The following is a 6,910-nucleotide window of genomic DNA, read 5'->3' as shown; positions in this document are numbered from 1 at the left end:
AGAGGGAGAGTTAGAAATATCAATGAGAGAGAAACATCAGTCAGCTGCCTCCTGCACACCTCCTATTGGGGATGTGCCTGCAATCAAGGTACATGCCCTTGACTGGAATTGAACTGGATTTTTCAGTCTACAGACCGATTCTCTATCCACTGAGCCAAACCAGTCAGGGCTTCTTCAGTCTTCTTGGATTTAATCCAGATGCCCTACTTTTGTTTTCATGACATTGAATTTTTGAAGAGTCTAGGTTAGATGTTTTATAAATTATGGTTCTATATTCTTTTTTTTCTAAAGTCAGGTTTATTGAGATATGATTTATGCAGTATAAAATTCATCCTTTTTAGTGGATTGTTCTAAGAGTTTTGACAAATAAACTCAATCATGTAACCACCATCAAACCAATATAGAATACTTCGAACTCCCCCAAAAGTTTCATTCTGCATTTTTTCAGTAGATCCCTCCCTCTCTCCCCCCTGCTAAATCTTGGCAACTACTGTTCTGTTTTCTGTCTCTAGGTTTTGCCTCTTTTGGGAAAGTCATATAAATGAAATCATACACCATGTAGCCTGTTTAAAAAATACTTTTTTATTGGTTTCAGAGAGGAAAGGACAGGGAGAGAGGGATAGAAACATCAATGATGAATCATTGTTCAGCTGCCTCCTGCACACCCTCTCCTGGGGATCAAGCCTGCAACCAAGGTACATACCCTTGACCAGAATAGAACCTGGGACCCTTCAATCCACAGGCTGATGCTCTATCCACGGAACTATACCAGCTAAGGCCTATGTAGCCTTTGAATCTGACTTTTTTCACTTAGCATATATTGAAGATTTAATCAGCATGTAGATATATCACAATTTATTCATTCACTAGTGGGAAAATGAGTGGTGTGCATGTTTTGACAAATATGTTTAAAGTTGCTATAAATTTTGCATATAAACTTTTGTGTAAACATACATTCTCATTTCTTTTCAGTAATGCCTAGGACAGGGATTGCTGGATCATATGGTAACTGTGTGTTTAATTTTAGAATATTCTGGCTGCATGTTTTCCTAAATAACTGTACGAATTTGCATTTCCACCATCAGTATATCAAATATGAGAATATTGGTTGTTCCACATTCTTGCCAACACTTACGCCATTAAAACATCTTTAGCCATTCTAGTAAGACATCTTCTGAGTTTAGTTTGATTGTCTTAATGAGCAATGTTGAGCTGTATGTTTTTGAGGGCAGGACAGTTTCTGGACTAAGTGCCTTTAGAAAGACCTACCCCCCAAAAACATTAAAGTTATTCCTCTATTGTTTTTTGTTTGTTTTCTACTATCAAGCTTTCTCTCTTTTGACTGAGATAAAAAACCAAGCCCCAATGCCTATCCCAGTCTAGTCAGAAAGCTGCCAGAATTTTTCCAATCCTGACATTTTTTACTTGTTTGTGTAGATTAAAATTTGTGTAGATTAAAACCAAAGGAAGAGATAAGTTAAAGTTAGGAAGTGTCTGGTATTTCTTGAAAATTATTTTTGATGGCAGCACACACAATGAGAAGCTTTGGTGTGCCCTCTTTCATTTACACTTTCACACACACATATGCTGTCCTAATGGCACCCCAGAAAATGTATTCCATACTTGTTTTATTTTAGAAAATATTATTCCCCCATTAACCCACCCTTCAAAGTTTCTATTCAAAGGACTCATTATCCAACTTGATCTTAGCAAATGTTCCCTATAATGTGCCTGAAAAGGATTAATTTTTTTCATAGACTGTTCTCCGAAACTACACTTACAAGAATAGACTGTGAAGCATATCTCAACACTGTGGAGGTTCAGTCATTCAGAAATGAGATATTCTAGGAGTGAGGGAAAGCTGGGTGGTAATGAAAGTAGCTGAAATAGGCAATACAATTTAGAGTAGGTTTTAGGGTTAATTTCCCTTAGAATTAAAGTTCCTTTTGAAATAACATTTTTCTTTCAGCTCTTCATAGACTCTAATCATTTTCCAATAACTGTGCTTCACATATCTATTTAGTGAAGATTTGGAACACTTTCTCTTAAGACTTCCAAAGTAAATTCCCCTCTTTCATTAAAAAAAACAAACATGTAGAATGTTGTTGATGGGGAGAACGTTATTTATCCTTTCATGGTTGCCATTGGAAACAACTGTTAAGAAACAGAGCGCCTCCAGACTGCAGCACAGGACATGGCACCGATCACTATTGCGGGACTGTTACCTGCTGGCAAGTCAGCCCTGAACACCTTCGATTTGTAGTCCAATAAAGATTCAAACTGTTCAAATTAGATCAAATACATTAATGTTTAGGGATATCAACTTTAAAAATATATATCTTTTATTGATCTTAGAGAAGAAGGAAGAGGGAGAGAGAAATATCAATGATGAGAGAGAATCATTGATTAGCTGCCTTCTGGGGATCGAGCTTGCAACCCAGGCATGTGCGATTGGCCGGAATCGAACCTGGGACCCTTAAGTCCATTGAGCCAAACAGCTAGTGCAGGGATATCAATTTTTACAAATATGGAAGAAAATAGGAGAAAATACTAGATTGATTTGTCAGGGGGAATCATTGGCAAAACAATAGGAATTGGCAAGAAGCCCTAGACATACACACACAATTCTAAAATAAGGCTGAAGTACTCCCCTCCCCCCCTGAAGGGGGCCAAAAGACCCAAACACTTATATTTCACTTATTCCCATTTTTCAGGTTGGGGTGGGAGAGGTGACTCTTAATAACAAATGTTGTGGGACAACCAAATTTAAAGAAAATATGTTTATGTCTGCCTTGCCTGTTGGGTTTTAGACAATAAAATTTTAATCTCCATTCCTTTGTCTTGATATGTGGTTAGTGGGAAATAACGGACCCCAAATAGGGTTGCATCTGCATCACTGCATGCTGTAGGCATAACTGAACACACACACACAAGCTAAGTTAAAAATGACTTACAAACAGTAATACATAATCGAAAAGCAAGTAAAACAATGGGAACCCAAAGTTACTCGAAGATAACACAAGTTCTAAAATGATAAAGTGACCTAAAAGGTTGAGGGAATTTATGAGGTTAAAGAGACCAGACTCCAAATCATTTCTTCCTTTGCTTTCACACTTAGATATGGCTCTAAGTTTGTATATTTAGAGAGAAAAATAACACACACAAAAAAATACTTTATTGTCCTTTTCTATATCCAAGGAGGATTATCCACTCTCTAAGTGTAGTGACAAAGAACAACATCTGAGCATTTGGGAAGGAGGCAACAGAAGACAAAAGTCTCATAACCCAGGGATTAATAAAGCCAATAGTATCAGACATGGGATTGGAGGAGAGGAGAGTTACCAGTTTCACCACAGCCCTCTCTTCTTCTGTCCTCACTTTGTCCCAGGTGGGATTACACGTGTGATTTTAACCGGTTCTTCAAATTCATCCAGTTTGTGGGTCGTGGTTATAATTGCTTTATCTCTAGAATGGGAGATAAAGCCAGTTTTTAATAGGGAACAGGTCAGGAAGGGGCAATCTGCTATTTACTGGTCATCAGAATTGGGAGTGGAGTTAACAAATTTGGAGTGTCAACACTTAGGAGGACAATCTGTACTCTTGAATAGTTTGTGGTATTATACTGATAACACAAATCTGTCAGCATGTACAATTGGGGTTTGCCATTTGAGTCACTGAAAAGTAACTGCGTTTACCATGAGTCATTATATAACTATTTTAGAATTATACAATAAGAATCCCAATTGTTACTAAACCAAGGAGGAAAAACATGAAATTGGTTAGGGAGACACATGTAACCTACCCCATTTCCCCCTAAAGGCCTTGCTTTACCAATTAAAAAAAATCAGAAAACATCAGTTAATATAGGACATAGCTGGGCACAGAATTGAGGAAATATAAAAATACAAGTGGTAAAACACCTTTGTGGCTGATTAATTTAGTTTAAGTAGAGAAAAAAATATGTGTCTTAAGCAAAGAAAAATAAATAAATAAACACCGTGGCCTTAATTATTCCATATATTTCTATGACAATGGAAGAACAAGGAATTCTGTGTATTAACCTGTGGTTCACTATTTCCTTTCATGAGTTTAAAGTAATCTTTGTAAAGTTATGGATAATTTATTATTTTGCTTTCTCCTGTTAAACTACAAGTCTTGATTTCCAGAGGGCTGTGTTTGAGGGTTGAATACCGTACATTTTTCTATTCCCACAACCAATGATCACAAATGTAGCGATTTAAAACAACATCTATTAGTAATTTCATAGTTCTAGATCCCAGAAATGGTGACTTAGGCTCATTTGGATTCTCTGCTCAGGTCTCACAAAGCTGAAATCAAAGTGCCAGTGGGGGCAACGATCCCTTTTGTAGTTTGGGGTTATCTTCCAAGCTTATCTATTTGTTGGCAAAATTCAGAAGAGTCAGGGGCTAGTAGACCACCTGCCATTTCTGGCCACTCAGCCTTCTCCTCAACACCTTCAAGGCCAATAGCAAAAGCATCCAAGCTTTCAATCTTCCTGTATTCTTTTAAAGAGCTGGCTTGGTTACATCAGCCCCTCCCAGGATAACCTCCCTTTAAAATGCAGCTGATAAATGCTGTTGATTCTCAAGTAAACAAAGAAGGGGTTAATTCTGATGCAAGTGATAATCAGTGAAGACTGAAACACTACTAACTGCAGACTGTGGTAGCTGCTGTGAAGGACACGGACAGGGTGGTGTGACAGATTAACTAGAGAAGAGCTCTTGGGACTGGAGGTGGTGATATTCTGGCTGAGACCTGGAAGATGAGCATGAATCAGCCATGAGAAGAGCTGAGGGAAGAATAGTCCAGGCAAGCAGCTGAATGACTACGCCTGAAACCAACTATTCAAGAGTACAGATTGCCCTCCTGAATGGGATTCTCTGAAAGCTGGCTGTTTTGGCTATTATCCTTGGCTGTGAGTCTTTTGACAAAAGCACAATTCAACAAGGAATTAATTGAACACCTGGGGTGTTGCATGCCTTCTGGAGGCATACAACAATGCCTTCTGCCCCGGGAGTGTCCTTTTAGGCCACCCAGTGTACCAAGCACAATCGGTGGCATCAGTGGCATGTTAACTGTGTCCTGTCACTGGTGCCATAGGATGTTTTAGCTATTTATAAAAATCATCATTACCCCTCTGCAAGCATTAAGCCTTTTTTATACATTTATAAGCAAATGTGAATTTCAAAGGGACTATATTCTATGTCAGCAAAGAAGAAAAGGCTTTCCTGTTAAACTGTTTTCAACATTTACATTTACACAGTGGCTTTCAGTGTGAATCTATGTCCTAATGCAGGTCTACCACAAGGTTAAATTGTATTCAAATATGAAAATAAGTCATTATTTTGGAATTCTTCATCCCTCCCTAACCATCATCTTGTCTTCTCTACCTAACTCATAAATAAGTCACTTAATTCTGAAAACTCCACATAAGGAATATTTCTCAGTCCTTCCCCTACTTCATCATCCCTGCCATGACAGCCTTCATTCATACTTTTAACATTGACTCTTTGGACAATCTTTCTGCTGAAAGCATCTTCCTACTCTAGTCCATCTTCTGTACAGTTCCCAGATTATATTCCTAAAAACTGAACACAATCTGCTCTCATAGAGCTTACATTCTACTGGAAGAGACTAAAAGTTAAAAAAAAAAAAAAGGACAAAATAAATGTGTGATAACGAGGTATGTATAAAGAAAGTAAAAGCAGAGTCAGAGGAAAGAGTAAAGGAGGAAGGCATTTTATTTCATTTCAGTGTTATTAAGATATAATTGATAACACAGCACTGGGTAAGTTTAAGGGGTACAGCACAAGGAAGGAATAATTTGATAAGGTGGTGACATTTGATTACAGCAAATGTGAATGCCCTCCGGCCAAAGACCAGCAGGAACGCATCCACAGCTAAACCAAGTTGGGTTTCTTGATGTTACAGGGAAGCAGACAACACACCATGCGAAACTATGGAGGGTCTCCGTAGGAAGGGGTTGTAAACACTTATAGGATTGGCCTTGTATAAGGTGATTTGGGGAAGGATCAAAGCTTTGCCTTGAAATGGATGCTGTCAGGAAGCAGAGGTAATTTTATGATTACATATTTTAAGAATTATCTAGAAGGCAGGAAGAATGAAGCAAGGCTAAGGTTATAACTGGTCAAGAAATTGTAAGTCACTTGATATTAGCCAGAACGTTTGAACATTTTGATGGTTTGGAGAATGTTATTTGCTGTGGTTAGACACGATTATGGAGGGGCCTTACTTTTGTCTATTATGGTCACAGAGCAGCTATGTCTGATGTTGGTGTTTTCAGAAATTATGTGCAACTGAACACTCAGATCTATCTGAGAATGCCAGTGACACCAGGGTTTAGCGGTGTCAGCCCAGCTCTGGTAGTTCAGGCTGCTTTTCTTTTTGTAACAAAGCCATCAGCTTCTACAATAATCTCTAAATAATCTCGTATTTGTAATTGTTTCCTAAGTATTTAGAATATCATCAGTATTATTATTTAGGGTAGGGAGTTCTAATACTCAAACCTTTGGTAACAGTTTACTTAATCAATGCTGTAATATACAAGGCCTATGCTACATGCCTGGTAAAGAGAAAAATAGCTTGAAAGGCTCTGGAATGGAAGCAAGAACTTAGTGCTATGAATTTCAGAAACACTTCAAAAGTCTCAGAATCACGTGCCTCATCTCTAAACCAAGAAGTTAGATGATATGAGTAACTCTTGAGAGGTCTGCATGGTGCCGCGCTATCTGTGCAGTAATCACACGGGGAGGTTATCTGTGAAAATTAGATAGAGGTTTTAGGACCCCCAATCCCAAAGTCTGATTCAGCCCAAATTTCTGAGATTCATCCATGTTATTCTCTTTCTTCTTCTTCAGAAATTACTGAG

This window comes from Pipistrellus kuhlii, unplaced genomic scaffold (assembly GCF_014108245.1).
Source record: "Pipistrellus kuhlii isolate mPipKuh1 unplaced genomic scaffold, mPipKuh1.p scaffold_m20_p_4, whole genome shotgun sequence".
Taxonomy (NCBI): Eukaryota; Metazoa; Chordata; class Mammalia; order Chiroptera; family Vespertilionidae; genus Pipistrellus; species Pipistrellus kuhlii.
Note: the sequence above shows the minus strand (reverse complement) of the source record.